Below are 15,764 nucleotides of genomic sequence, written 5' to 3'. Positions count from 1 at the left end.
CTCCTGCCTCAGCCTCCTGAGTAGCTGGGACTACAGGCACGTGCCACCATGCCCAGCTAATTTTTTGTAGTTTTAGTAGAGACGGGGTTTCACCATATTGACCAGGATGGTCTTGATCTCTTGACCTCGTGATCCACCCGCCTCAGCCTCCCAAAGTGCTGGGATTACAGGCTTGAGCCACCGCGCCCGACCACCTACCATCTGTTTTAAGACAAAGAAAATACATGCGTACTTTCATGCGTCTAGAACATTTAAGGATACATGGAAGCTGGCATTATTGAGTGGTAAATGAGTACTTGGGAAACAGTGGTGGTTCTGGAATTTACTTTTCACTATATAATATATCCTTTTGTGGGTTCCATGGTGTAATGGTTAGCACTCTGAACTCTGAATCCAATGTATCCTTTTGTACTTGTGTCTTTTTTTTTTTCTCGAGATAGGGTCTCACTCTGTTGCCAAGGCTAGAGTACAGTGATATAATCTTGGCTCACTGCAGCCTTGACCTCCAGGGCTCAAGCAATCCTCCCATCTCAGCCTCCCAAGTAGCTGGGACTACAGGCCTGTACCACCGCACTTGGCTAATTTTTGTATTTTTTGTAGACATGAGATTTTGCCATGTTGCCCAAGCCCTGGGCTCAAGCAATCCTCCCACCTCGGCCTCCCAAAGTGCTGAGATTACAGGCATCTGCCACTGCGTCTGGCATATTTGCATATTTTCTTTCTTGCTTTCTCTCTCTCTTTCTCTCTTTCTTTTTGAGATAGCATCTTGCTCTGTCACCCAGGCCGGAGTGCAATGGTGCAATCTTGGCTCACTGCAACCTCCACATCCTCCTAGGTTCAAACAATTCTGCCTCAGCCTCCCAAGTAGCTGGGATTACAAGCGCCCACCATCACACCCAGCTAATTTGTTGTATTTTTTGTAGAGATGGGGTTTCGCCATGTTGGCCAGGCTGGTCTTGAACTCCTAACCTCAGGTGATCCACCCGCCTTGGCCTCCCAAAATGCTGGGATTACAGGCACGAGCTACCAAGCCCAGCCCTTCTTTTCTTTTTTTTTTAAACAGTTAAAATAATTATGAGGAAAAACATGATTAACAAAGACATGGATGTATTGCGTATAGTGACAAGTGATGTAAAGCAAATGTGTCAATCATTTCCTTGCTTAAACCCTTTTTATCACTTCCCTTGCTGGTGACTTGTGAGACTATATAATTTGGCCAGGCCACCTCATCCTCCTCCACGGCCATTTCACCACATGCTTCACTCTAGTAACAGTGGCCTTTTTTAAGTCCCCAGAAATCTTAAGGTCTTCTTCCTCAAAAATGTCAAATGCAGTATCAGCAACTTCAAACAATTAACTTCCTAGGAATTCCAACTTAGCTTGAGGAATTTCAAAATGCAGAGACCTCCAAGGTGCAACCCATTCCCTCACTATACACCTGAGGAAAAACTAGGCTCTGAAATCTGAAGTTACTTGCCTAGGGTCACACAGCAAGTTCTCCACTACATATATGTAATTAACCTTAGCAGTTGCTCTCTGGAGTTTCACTGAACAAAAGTAGGTTAATAAAAAGGAAGCCTTTGGATTTTAGATACTGGTAGAATGGGGCTACATTCGGATTGAGAAAATTAATCTGATTTCTTATCCATGAAAATGTCTTCATGATGCCAGTGCTCAGAGGATCCATCAGGAAAAAGAATGCTTCCTAAAACTGAAAAGCCACAGTAGTGCTGGATTCTACCAAGAGCCACACAGTTGTATTTGAAATGCATTTGTCTAATTTGAGGAAGAAATTAATTTGATCTTCCTGCCATGGGACTAGCTTTTAAAATCCACATCTCAACAATGTAGCTAAATTAACAGTAGTTAAGTAAATTAGAAACTCAAGGAGCTTCAGAATATGAGCAAGACCAGGGACAGTCCTGATGGGCATCTATCCCTTGAGGCTACAAAGTTGTCACAAAGAGTCTGAGATGCAGGCAAAAGAGGCAGATCAAAGCTCCACTCTAAGTTCTCTGAAAAAATTTCTTCTGAAGGAGATGGACCTATTAGCAGAGAACAAAAAAGTCAAATTTGAATTCTATTTTCAACACCTCACCTCCCATTTCACAAATAAAAATTCATATGCATTCCTCACCAGTTAGGTCTTGTCCTATGACTGTCAGACCCTTAAAAATATGCATTTCTATTTTTATAATGTTTATTCCTGCTTATAAAAGTAGTATGTTGGCCGGGCGCGGTGGCTCAAGCCTGTAATCCCAGCACTTTGGGAGGCCGAGGCAGGTGGATCACGAGGTCAAGAGATCGAGACCATCCTGGTCAACATGGTGAAACCCCGTCTCTACTAAAAACACACAAAAAAATTAGTCAGATGTGGTGGCAGGCAGCGGTAGTCCCAGCTACTCAGGAGGCTGAGGAAGGAGAATTGCTTGAACCCAGGAGGCGGAGGTTGCAGTGAGCCGAGATCGCGCCATTGCACTCCAGCCTGGGTAAAAAGAGCGAAACTCCGTCTCCAAAAAAAAAAAAAAAAGTAGTATGTTATAGAAAAATTGGAACACATAGATGTGTAAAGAAGAAAATAAAAGTCAGTCATAATTCATGTATGTATTACACATCCCTGGAATAGTTAGTTCCTTTTAGTCTTTTTTTTCTTTGTGTATACATTTGATGGATGAATGTGCTTACAAGGGTTATGGGATTGGAATATTCCCTTTGTGTTTTATTTTTTTTCAACTTAAGCTTTACTGTTGGAATTTCAGAAGTTTTTAGATGGTAATTATTCTTTTACACAAATTTTTGTGCAGTTAACAATTATTTTCATAGCATAAATTTCTGAAATGGGATTAAAATGTCAAAGAATATAAATATTTTAAAATATTTGATACATATCACCTAATTATCTTCCAGAAATTGTTTTCTAGTTTACACTCTCCATAGTAACTATGTCCTTTATAAAGTGAATCTTACCAATAGAGACTATATTTAATTGCTGACAAAATTATGTGAAATAATTATATTAAATATTATATCTAGCTTTTGTTTTTATGTATTATCTTTTCTTCGAATTTTAGAGGGTAAATTTTTTCCGAGATCTCATATGTAATAATTTAAATTTTCCTTGTCTAGTCATAATATTTGCTTAACGCTCTACTAGATGGAACATTTTATTTGAAGGAGTTTTTTTTTTAAATTAAAGATTTTAACCCTTTGAATATGTGTTGAAAGTAGTATTGCTTCTTGTTTTATTACTTATTTTTACCTTCTTTTGTTTGATTGTCCAACATTATGGACAAAAATCAAAATGTCAGGGAAATTTTTTTCTGTAGTCAAGCCAATCAACCTTTATTTCTGTTGTGACTTTTATTTTAAGACAGAGTCTCGCTTTGTCACCCAGGCTGGAGTGCAGTGGCATGATTTCCGCTCACTGCAACCTCCATCCCCAGATACATGCGATTTTCCTGCCTCAGCCACCCAAGTAGCTGGGACTACAGGCGTGCACCACCACGCCTGCCTAATTTTTTGTATTTTCGGTAGAGACAGGGTTTCACCAGATGGCCTGGATCTCCTGACCTCATGATCCGCCCACATTGTCCTCCCAAAGTGCTGGATTACAGACGTGAGCCACGACGCCCAATTTCTTCTGCAGCTTTTATTTAGAAAGCTCTTTTCCCATCTAAGCATAAATATTTACCAATATTTGCTTTAATTTTATGATTAAATATATGTATATATATTTTACTTTTTATTCCTTTTAGACATATTTTCAGGAATGGTTTGAGGGGAGGCACTAAGAATTTTTTCCCAAGTATCTCAGTATCATTTAATAAATAACTGGCATAATTTTGTGATGGCTCTCATTCACACTGTTGGCCCATAGTCACACAGTGATTTGTATGTAGCCTGCTATGCCAGGGGTGACTGCAGTGACATCCCATTTCAACTATAGGCAGCTTGAGGACTCTGTGTGCAACTCTCACAGTTCCCTGAATATGGTAGATGGCCAGTGAACTCCTGTATAAAAGGCACAATTAATGAGTCATTGATACACCTGGGAAAGTTTAACTTGGAAGATAAACAATGTCTGTCCTGACTGGTTTAAATGTTTACCTTTTGGGAACAAGGGTGCCAAGCCAGACAGGACTTTTAGTGATCCTTTCCACTTATGATTTTATCTTCTACCCCCTGCTATTTTGATTGAGTTGCTTAGATCTTTAGAATATAATACTGGTTTCTCAGGGCCTCAGGATTAGGACTAAATTTCAGATCTCAAGGCCTTTTAATTCACTACTCTCCAGGAACAGTTCTGATGCAGCTGGGCTAGTATTTCTCACACTTGAGTGATATGCATAGCTGTAAAATGTAGGTACCTTTTAAAAAACATTACTATGAACCTTCAGTAATGCCTTATTTTTATTAAAACTTCATTTAAATAAGGTACATGTCCTTTTAGGTACATAGCAAAAAAGGCAGGGGTCGTGATTGCATGGTAGACACTCATATGATCCACAGTATACACAATGTTAACTTAATATATTGTTTTAAAAACATTGTGATTGAAGCAAAAGCACAAATTTCAAGAATTCATCAGGAACCTGGAGACCCCCCCCCAGGAGTATGTGTCATTATTCTTATTCTAACAAAACAGAAATTGGAGGATTATTTTACCATATACCACATTCAACCCTCAACCTCTGCCATTTTTCTAGGCAGTGTGGATGTCTACCCAGTCTTCAATGCTCAATTTAAATGTGAACAATCACTAAACTAGATATAAACTCATCTGCATATACTGTAACCATTATGCAACTATGAAACTAAAGCTAAATATAAAAAAAACTATAAAACCAACACCTCAAATAACCTTACGTATTTAATGAGATGGACGATACTGTTTGCTGACAAAAATGTCTGTTCATATCACAAATTTTTTTTTTTTTTTTTTGGTTCTACATGCCTATTACTTAGTGAATGGACTTAATCTGAATTTGTTTGTTCCTTCCACTATTAATCTTTTTTTTTTTTCAAGAAACCTTTATTAGTTACAGCACATTAATCCATCAGGATTTTCATGAATCATCACCAACTATATCCTACCAATATTCTGAAGAATTTGCTTCTAGAAGTTGATAACTGAGCTGAATTTTGCTTTATAGATTTTAAGAAAACTTGTTTTTTTTTGAGACAGCGTCTCACTCTGTTGCCTAGGTTGGAGTGCAGTGGCATGATCTTGGCTCACGGCAACCTCTGCCTCCTGGGTTCAAGCCATTCTCCTGCCTCAGCCTCCTGAGTAGCTGGGATCACTGGCACATGCCACCATGCCTGGATAATTTTTGTATTTTTAGTAGAGACAGGGCTTCCCCACGTTGGCCAGGCTAGTCTTGAACTCCTGTCCTCAGGTTATCCACCTGCCTTGGCCTCCCAAAATGCTGGGATTACAGGCATAAGCCACTGTACCCGACGAAGAAAACATGTTCTTTTTTCCCATTATGAAATAAAACCTCTCTCTGAAACCAAAAAGAAATGTTTCTCAGATGAAAGAAAAGTACTCAATGTGGTTAAATATGTTAAAGTGATTTTTAAAAATTATGACTTATATACTTATTGTATCGCAATCTGAGTGCAGAGAGGATCTGGTTATTGTTTGTAAGTTTAAAAGCTTAACAGACTGTAACAGAAGCTGTCTGCAACATTTTATAAAACAAATTCCAATTTTATAGAAAAATATCATACAGGACTCTTAGGTTGCTCAAGACCCTGTTTCCTAATAGTTTTTGAAAGCTGTTGACTTTTAGAAATGAACATGTTGATCTGGGCGTAAAGAAGGAGGATATGTAGAAAACAGAAGAGATGCCAATTCACTATGCAGCAGGCAATTAATTAGCAAGAGTCGTGCTCCTTGAAACATATGATTGAGGAGATCTGCAATCTTAGAATAACAGAAGATACCTTCCAAGTAACTTTACTGGTGTGATTTTCCACCAGAGTTCAATCAATGGATTAGATCTTAGAGTAAGGTTGTGGTTCTCAACAGGAGGTAGTTTTGTACCCCCTCCCAGGAGATATTTGGCACTGTCTGGAGACATTATTGGTTGTCACAACTGTGTGGGGAGGATGTCCTGGCAGTTAGTGAGGAGAGGTCAAGGATGCTGCCAAACATCTTACAATGCACAGGACAGCACTCACAACAATTACCCGGTGCAAAATGTCAATAGTGCCAATCTTGGACACCCGGATTAAGGTGTCCAAGCCAAAGTGCTGGATCCTTGTGTGCACAGGGCTTGTGTGGAGGCTCCTCCAAAGGACACAGCCTAGTGGAGGAGCCTCTTGCTTTACACACACACACACACACACACACACACACACACACACACTCTTTATGTTAAAAGGCAACAAGTACTATCACAGGACCCCAACAGTTACACACACACACACACACACACACACACACACACACATTTATGTTAAAAGGCAACAAATACTGTTACAGGACCCCGACAGTTACCCAAAGGTAGCTGTTGGGTCAGGGTTTCTGCACTATAGTCCCATCTGGGTCATGAGAAATATGTTACAGGACCCCAACACTTACTCAAAGGTAGCCACTGAGTCAGTGTTTCTGCACTATAGTCCCTTCTGCGGTCACCAGAAATATGTTATAGGGCAGGGGTCCCAATCCAGACCCCAAAGAGGGTTCTTGGATCTCACGCAAGAAAGAATTCAGGGCGAGTCCGCAGTGCCAAGTAAAAGCAAGTTTATTAAGAAAGTAAAGTGATGAAAGGACAAAGGACAGCTACTCCATCGACAGAGTAGGACATTCCCAAAAGTAAGACAAGAACAAATCCACCCTAGGTACAACACTTGCTTATATGGGGAGTTGTGCTCTGCTACCAGAGTCTGTGATAAAGAATTAATTTTCTTAATTAATTTAAATATTTTGCAAGAATCCATATTATTATCTTTAAAGCAAAATTATGAACACCTTCGGTTTCCAGTTATGGGGATATATGGACACGTCCATGTCTGGGTTTGTTGAGTAAACAGGATTAATTTGTTCCCATACTGTAAACATCCAGAGGCTAGGAATGCCCAATGTTCTGAGAACACAGCCCAGCAAGTCTCAGCCTCATTTTCCTAGCCCTCATTCAAAATGGAGTCGCTCTGGTTTGAATGCCTCTGACAGTACCACCCAGAATTCTCCCAGTCTCCTGGCACACAAGTTAGTCACAGGAGGATTGAGTTACAGGGTTTTCACTAAGCCAGCCATACAATAAGACCACTATTGAAGGAACTGCTTAAGGAACAGGTAATAGGAACTGTTCAAAGCATAACAGGATTCATTAATTCATTTATTTACCTATTCAGCAAAACTTTATTGAACGCTCCCATGAACCCTTCTGCTAGGCATAGTGATACATGGTGAATACAACCAGACGTGGTCCCTGCCCTCTTGGAGCTTACAGCCTAGGAGGGAACTCTAAAGGTTACAAAGAAGGGGCCAGTTTGTACAATGAGGACTCCATTAATGTACATGATTGAGCTTGACAAGCTTCCACGTTTGTAATCTCATTTGAACTGCACAACCACCTCAGGAGACAACCTTTATTCCCTTTTTAGGTTAAAAATGTGCCCAAGGTCAAAACAGTTTGTAAGTGGCAGAGCTGACCAAGTGACAATGAAGGCCCTCTTATAGAATTCTATAGAGCAGGGATACATATAGGTGCTCTTGCCTTGATTTTTACTGAACTTGCCTCTCCTAATTCTCACCGATCATATAGGTACATAGCTCTTCTCTTTATGAAAAAAATGCCCCCACCTACTTCATCTTTTCCTTACAGCTGGGGATTCTAGTTGTTTCACGTACATTCGCCTTGTGTTTCTAATTAGATTGTAAACTCTCAACCTGCAGGGACCAGATCTTCCATTTCCTTTGCAACCTTTTGCAGTACTGCAGTCACCCAATAAATGCCCTCTGCATGAATGAACCTGTAGAGATAAAAATATTTTATGGCATTCCCATTTATAGGTTTCATGTTTTTATTTTGCTCTGTGATAGGGCTGTACATTATACGCTTCTAGAGGGCAGAGAAAATGGCTTGGTGCTTTCCTTTACACTCAGCAGGAACCAGGCAAAATTTGATCCTTGCATGCCTTTTTGATGCTCTGGGTAATATTAGCACGCTGGGGTGTTTTTGTGTATTTACGGACCGAGGTTGTCAGCCTCTCTGCGGCGGAGAATGTTGCTGCCTTTCTATTGCAAGCTCCCATGGCGCCTAGGACAGGGCTAGATCACTGCAGAAGCTCCTCCTTGCTTATTTCTAGCACTAAGGAAGCCAACTGCGAACATGGCAAGCTCTTGCATAACCCTAGACCTCGAAAGGAAATGAGCAAAGTGGAAGGTGGAAGGGGATTTGAAGGCAGGTCAGAGATGGCCTGGATGAGAATGCCGACGCTTCTCTCTGAGGATCCAGCCCAAGTCTGACCAGAAGGGCTCGAGTAAGTGGCCGCCCGCAGTCCCTAGTCCCCGGAGACAGCCCGCCCGCTCGCCCGCCGGCCCCGCGCGCCCCCGGGAGCTGTCCAGACGGCCCCGCCCGCGCCTACCTGGGCACTCACTCTTGCCGCCGCGCCGCCTCTTCTCCTCCCACCCCGGCCACAGGAGCCCGGCTCCGGCCTGCCTCGTTGCCTGCGAGTAGCCCCGCGGGCGGCGCGCTCGCAGCTTCCACCCGGCGGGCAGAGCGACGGGCCAGACAGCGCCAGGCGCGCCGGGGGCGGCGCGGTCAGGCTCGGCGGGGCTCGGCGGGCTCGCCCTCGGCCGGGCGCCTGCAGGGGGCGCGGGGACGGCCCCGCCCCGCCGCCTCCTCTCTCCCTCCCGGCTCCCTGGATCCGCGCCGGGAGGAAATGATGTGTTGCTGCCTGGTTAATCACAGCTCCAGACACTCATTGGCCGAGCGCTCCGCAGCCACTTCCTCCTCCTCCTCCTCCCGCTCCTCCCGCTCCGGCTCCTGCTCTTTGCAGCCGCCGCCGCCGCCGCAGCCTCCCCCTCGGCGCTGGGGGAACTTTTCTACTCTCTGTGACCGTCTCCCCCACGGCTCCCGGGGGCAAGCCCCCGCCCCCCTGCCCGCCCCGCCCGCGGCGGTGCTCCCAGCCCGAGCCTCTGCGCCTTGGGAAGTTTATTCCGCCCGCCCTCCTCCCCTTCCTCCTCCTCTTCACCCCGCCTCCCCGCCCTCCCCCGGCTCTTTCCCCGGGTGGCTGCCGCTGCCGCCGCTGCTGCTGCCAGCCTGCTCCTCGGCCAGCCGCGCCGGCCCCAGCGCTGGGAAGCCCCCGCCCCACGCACCGCTCCGCCGCAGCCGCAGCAGCCGCCGCCGCTCGGGGCTGGCCCTCGTCCCCCAGCCCCCGGCCCCGCAGAGTTCCGGGCTCCCTAGCCGGCTGCACCGCCCCGCCCCGCCCCGCGCCGCGCCGCGGCGACCTGCAGCGCCCGGCTGCCTCGCACTCCGCCTCCCCCGGCTCAGCCCCCGGCCGCGGCGGGACCCGAGGTGAGCGCAGGTCGCCGGCCGCGCCTGCTGGAGCCGGGCGGACCGAGGGAGGAGGTAGCCTAGCCGGAGAAGAGGCAGGGATCGGGGGTGGCTGGGTGGGCGTCTGCGGTGCCTCCCCCTCGCTTTCATTCCTTTCTCCCCCAAGCTTGATCCCCTCTCCGTGGGGGAAGCCGCCGCGGAACAAAACTGTCTTGCTTTGGGCCTGAACTGCCGGTGGGGTAAGGGATTGGGAGCAGAGGCGTGGAGCGGGGGTCTTAGGTTTGCACTGGGGTGTGTGCGTGTGTGTGTGCGTGTGTGGTGTGTGTGTGTCTGTTGTGAACTCCTTCAGGGTGTGCGACTCTGACTTCTAAATCGATCTGGCCGCGGGGCCACGGGGCTCACCTTCCTAGCTGAGCTTGGTAGAGAGTAAGGAGATAGATAGGCGAATCTCCCCCACCCTCAAAATATCCGTCTCTTCCAAGAGGAATTTTCTGCTGGAGAGACAGCCAATAAACTCTGCTCAACTCCCTCCCTCCCTCGGTTCTTCCTAGCTGCAGTTTCAAAAAGCTTCAAAGCCAGGAATGTGGGATTCATCTTCCGATCCCCAGAAGGCAAATGTGGTTACAGATGTTGCACGGTACTTTGCCAAGTTTAAAACCCTTCCTTCAACATTGTAACCAAAACAGTGAGGCTAGAACCTCGGGCGCTCTAAGAAGAGATGTGGGCCTCTGGGGCCGCTGGATTCAGTAACTTCCGTCGGGTTCTAAACCGGCTCAGCTCTGTCCAGTTTGTGCCAGATAGTCTTCCACCCCCTCTCCACCCCTCCTTTCCCCTGGAGATTTGAACGCTGCTTGCATGGGAGAGAAGCTACTTAGAGAAGAAAACGTTCCACTTAGTAGCAGAAGAAAAGTCTTGGTTAAAAAGTTGTCATGAATTTGGCTTCTGGAGAGAGGCAGCAAGGTAAATACAATGGACTTGTCAATTTTGTTGGGCTTTTCTTTCTTTTTTGAGGGATGTATGATAAGACTTAGATGGTGGGCAAAAGGGTCGGTTCCATACATGTTTGTCCATATTTTTGAAAAGAGGCCCATGAATTGAGACATAACCCAGTGGTTTTAAAGAATCCTGTCCCGGAGATGCAGATTGCTCTGACAGCCCAAGGGAAGGCGGTGGCAAAAAATAGACACCACCTCCCTTTTCCCCAAAAAAATTCTTCCTGGAAAGGTGGTGTTAAGAAATTTCAGAGATGGGCTGATCCAAGTGGCGGTCCTTAAATGGAAACACTATAGTATGTCCTGGCACTTGTCTCTGGAGGTGGGTTGCTGGCCAGGGGCCCAGGCTTGGACAGCCAGCAGACACTAGACTTGTGCTGACCTCAGACTTCGGCCTCGCCATGCAGCTTTATAGTGTGCAGACCGCTTAACTTTGAAATACGGTTCTCATCCATTCTACTGATGGGGACAGTGGGGTCAGGAGGTTATTTTATGCCTGGATGGGACTTGGATCACTTATTTTATGATTTGCTTGTTTTTGTTTTCTGTCTTGGAATTTTAAAAAATTGAATTCTTTTGAAGCTGAAATGTAGGCCTTCAGTTGATGTAACTGCGTGTTGGATAATAGTATTTCTACTATTACCCTTCATGCAGGTACTCACAGGTGGTGAGTGATATAGAGATAAATTCTATATAGGTGACAAAGACCAAGGATTGATACGGTTGTAGATTGGGTTCACACCCTCCCTTTTCAGCTGTGTTGTTGAGTTGTACTTGAAATGGAGAGGGTGGTTTTAAATAAAACTTGATTTAGGTAGTAGTCTTACAACTTTTGTACCTTAGAAGAGAGTGATCATTTGAATCCAAGTAAGTTTCTTGTTATCTCTAAGTAATTTTAAGGAATATTAAGGATACAGAGTAAAGTTGCCATATTCAGGAATGTAATGTATTGATTTCAGAAGTGAGGAACTTAATTTGTTTAATAGCATTGTAATGAATTTTTTTTCAAAGCAGTGATTTACCAGATTTTCTTCCATGTGTCCAAGGAAGGTTTAACAGAGATTGAGTCAGGAGATAGAGGTTATGCCTGTACTTTGCCCTAGTTTGGACTGAACTAGTCCTGTAATGGTCATGATCGCTTCTAGGTAATTTTCAGGCTTGGATTGAGTAGTCCAGTCTTCCAGGGGAGGGGGGAACAGGACAGAAATGGATTTGAAAAATGATCCTGCTCTTCAAGGTCATGAGGTGAAGATGGAATCAATGCTGGGACTGGGAGCTGTCTTCTGTGGCTTGTTCTGCTCTTGGATCCCTGCATCTTGATTTATTTTTATGTGAAGAGATCTCATGCCCAACTCAGTAGGAACTCTGGAGAAGCAAACCACTGATGGTGGCAAAACTCTTTGCTATGTTTGGGTTACTTTAATGGAAGGACAGTTTAGGGGTGCTGGATATGTGGCAGGCACTGTGCTCAGCTCTTTCTTTACATGTACTTTTTCATGACATTTCCACAAACACCGTATGTCTTATTATTATTTTACCCTTCTACAGTAATAAATTGAGGCTTGGCAAATTTCAGTGGTAAAGTGGGGATTTGAACCAGGGATCTGTAGGACTTCAGAACTCATGTTCTTGGTCACATTTGCCAGCGATTGTCAAACTTCATTCACTCACATACTGTACTGTCTTCTGAGTTTACCATGGCTGAGTCCCACTTTATTAATGTTTTTCTTTAAAGCAAGATCCACTTAAAGAAAATAACCTTAAAACATCATTTTAAAAGAGGAAACTATGTATTACTTCCGTATTTGGAAAGCCAACTCAACTCGTTAGGAATAGGAGATAATCTTAAATATGCATCTATACTTGCATCGAAACCCCGAGTTCAGAATAATGATTATGTGGAGTGTGTGTATGTTGCAGGGACCTGTAATAAAAATGGAGGAGGTAGGTAGATGATGCAGTATTGGTGATGTTCTGGTTTTTGGATTGGGCGATGGGTTCATAGGTGCTGATTTTATTTTTAGACTTTATCTGCTGCATACACGATACATACTTTTTTTTTGGTGAAATGGGAAAGAAAATTAAACACATAACTATTAACGTAATGTTTACTTAGGGACTATTTTACTGCGCTGTGCTGACTGTAGACTTAGTTTGGTGCCTTGTGTGCAGTAGGCACACAAGAACTATTGGCTGATCGACGAGACCCCAGGAAATCATTGTAAAGCAAGCTCACTGTTTGTTATATTTGAATAAGGTTGAGGTGTGCCCGCTCACTTCTACTCTCATTTCCAATATTGCAACTCAGCAGCGTGGGCTGCAGTGAGGTTTCCCCTGGCTGCAGTTATGGGAGACCCAGGCTGGGCTGAAGCTGGCACTTTTCAGCATCACCCTGTCTCAGATATCTAGCACTTGGGATGGGGCAAAGAATGCTGTTGTGAAGTGTTAAGACTCTTTCCTTTTTACTCAGTAGTAGGATGTGACCATTCAGAGCTGGAAGCAGTATTTAAGTTTAAAGGAGGGCTTGGCTGAAATGTTAACAACATTAAACTGGTGAGGCTGGGAAATAAAAGCCATCAGAAATTTTAATTGGAATCCACAGAATCTCCTGTGTTATTTTCCTAAGCAAGCACTGGGCACTGTGGCTTTATTCCTGGAAATGAGGATTTGGAATTGGGTTTCCTGGTACAGAATGCCGCCTTTGATCTTTTGGAGTGAAAACTTTGTGTTTCTTTCTGTGGCCAATTCTAGCTCTTAGAAGAACCAAATGGAAGATTTACCTCTTCATTTTTAGCATTTGGCCATAGACTGCTCTTGCTTGCCATGTTAAGTTTAAGAATCAGAAGTTCCAGACTAGGATTTGTCTACTGGAAGGACATTCAAATGAAAGACTCCTTTTGAAAGAGCCTCATCAATTTGGTGTGGTTGGCACATCACAGCCTTTGGTTCAGATGGGAGGTAGTTTTACTTGAACTCACACTCTCAAAATAGTTGATTCGGCAGCTTCCTTTTTTGAGTTAACACAAATACACCCTCTGCCCCTAATATTCAAACTGACTGCACATTTGAATAATATTCTTGTGCTCTTCTAGGCAGTTCTGGAAATGTGGGATTGTTTATATGTATAAAGACTCTTATGTGATCCATGAGAGCCTTGTTTTCCAGAGCCACTGCTATTGAGTTGTTTGATTTTTGGGTTTCACACTCTGACCAACATTCCACTTTGCCCATTGGAGTTGCTTCATTGTTGACTCTGGGTATTTGGCCTTTATTTCTGTGACTGGGAAAGTAACTTTTAATTTCAATCTTCCTAATTGTGTGGAGGTTTGTGCAGTAGGTGAAGGTTGATTTGAAGAGGGGGAGGGGTTGGGACCACATTTAGCCTACATGTCCTGAGGGATCTCCCAAGATCAGTTCTCATTTATCTTGAGGCCAAACCTTGGCCTTTCTGGTCTCTGCAGTGGCCCCCACCCCCTCCTTTTTGGGGGAACCAAAATTCTTCAAGGCTTAGAGTAATCTTATTGCAAGCAAGAATGCTTTCAGGATTTTGCCGTTTTGCTTTTTGACAGTCTACTAGGTTGTATCATCCCCATTTCTTATTCTGGGACATGATTGATCTCTTTGAGGACAAGGGCTTCAAGTTGTTCATTCCTCCATTGATTCTTTCTACACAAGTCATTCCCCTTCACCAATTAAAAACCTTTCAGATTCTCTCCCTGGGCTCCTTGAGGGTAGGGACAGTCCTATTCATCTTCTGGGTAACTTTTGCACCTAACACAATGCCTGGCGTAGACCACACGGTGAATAAATAGTTTTTTAATTGCCGAGAGAACGAATAGATGATTTCATGTTAAGGGAGGAAAGGGACTCAGTCCTCCAGGGAATTAGGCAAATCTTGGACAAGATGATACCAGTCACTGTAAGGATGAGTTTGGAAAGTGGGGACGAAAGACACTACATAGAAGGAACTGCTTTTGATACCTCTTGTTAGAGCTTAATGTTGTAACCTGTGCTTAGTCAATTCCGCAAACATTTATTGTGTTTGTTTCAGCATATGTTTCTCTCTTTGTTTTTATGTTTAAGGGTGATGCTTCCATTTTTGGGAAGAATATCTCACTAATTTTTTATATCCCGCAGTTAGGACCCAAGCACTCAGTGAATTGATTACTTTACTCTGACTTTTTCCTGTTGCATATGTTTCCAAACACTTAATAGTGAAAATATAGTGGTGGGCAATGCTTATGTGAGAGGGGGAAGAATGTGGATGACCTCTTTGGAAAATGGATGGAATCCAAAGTAAACTCCTCTTTTGATAGGTTTTAAGGGCTGTGAATACTTGATGGCTGTGTGTTTTTGCTCATCTATGAAAACCAAGATTGGCTATTAACATCACCATGCCATTGAAAAGTAAGATTTCTCTGATTTGGGGGATTCTTTTTTAGTCAGTTATGAAAGAATATTGATAGGCACTCCAAAAATACAATCTTGACCTTGAGAAATGTACAGAGGGGAGAACAAAAGCGGGGTGACCTTGGACAAAGTTGGATGTTGGAAGTGGGATGACACTTGGAGTTGGGAAAATGGGTACTGAGGAAAATGTGCAATAAGAAGAACTTCAGAAAAAGCATTCTGGAATAGAAGGAATGGGCTGAGGTGATGTTATAAACCAAGTTCCAGAACTTCCACTATTGCAGCTATTGATGAATGTTGGCTACGCTTGGGGTGAAAATAACATGTGCTTGATTTACTCCTGTAAGTAGTAGGTTAATGCATATAAGCAAACATGACCATAAAGGCTGGAGCTTAGGGATGAATATCCCTTGTCTTGATGTCAGGGACTTACACAAGATAGAAATATGCATAGGAGGGAAAGTGTAGGTGGCTATCTAGAGCGACACTTACCTTCCTTTTCAGAAGTAAGGAAGATGGTAAGGGACACATGTGCCCAGTGCTATTTCACATGCTTATTTTGAACTTGAAGAACCTGAGTTGTTATGAACAATAGATGGCAAGAACAAATACCTTACAGGGCTGGCCTTGTAAAAAACAGAAAAGCTCAGTCAGCAGAGATTACTTTATATAAACATAAATGTTCTATTTCAGTATTTTTAAAACATTTTAACACTCAACAGTACATTTTATATCATAACCTGGTACACAGACACATGTGCACATGTGTTAAAGTGAATTACAAGTGTACAAAAATATTACGCCTTTTAATTAATACTCCATTTTTATTAAAAAAAATTCTAGTCTTTTTTTTTTT

General features: G+C 43.6%; 1 protein-coding gene and 1 long non-coding RNA gene across 7 annotated transcripts in view; one reads left to right on the top strand and one right to left on the bottom strand.

The window, feature by feature from the left end:
* Positions 1-6,731: 6,731 nt before the first annotated feature.
* On the bottom strand, positions 6,732-8,976 carry LOC108317094. Its single transcript, XR_005203229.1, has 2 exons — positions 8,596-8,976; positions 6,732-8,366 (listed from the first exon to the last, which is right to left on the bottom strand). It is a non-coding gene; the product is annotated as an uncharacterized LOC108317094 (long non-coding RNA).
* ACVR1 (activin A receptor type 1) overlaps positions 8,474-15,764 on the top strand; it is a 144,233-nt gene continuing 136,942 nt past the window's right edge. Inside the window, exon 1 of one of the 6 annotated variants that reach the window (XM_037745295.1) lies at positions 8,474-8,490. The gene's annotated coding sequence lies outside the window, so the exon portion shown is untranslated. Of the gene's footprint in view, positions 8,491-8,998; positions 9,582-9,728; positions 9,746-10,106; positions 10,467-15,764 lie in introns of those variants that run through there. The other 5 variants (XM_017547246.2, XM_017547263.2, XM_037745285.1 and 2 more) reach the window with 5 other exon arrangements.

This window comes from Cebus imitator, unplaced genomic scaffold (assembly GCF_001604975.1).
Source record: "Cebus imitator isolate Cc_AM_T3 unplaced genomic scaffold, Cebus_imitator-1.0 Scaffold10, whole genome shotgun sequence".
NCBI lineage: Eukaryota > Metazoa > Chordata > Mammalia > Primates > Cebidae > Cebus > Cebus imitator.
The sequence above is the reverse complement of the archived record's forward strand: the minus strand, read 5'-3'. Positions and strand labels throughout refer to the sequence as shown.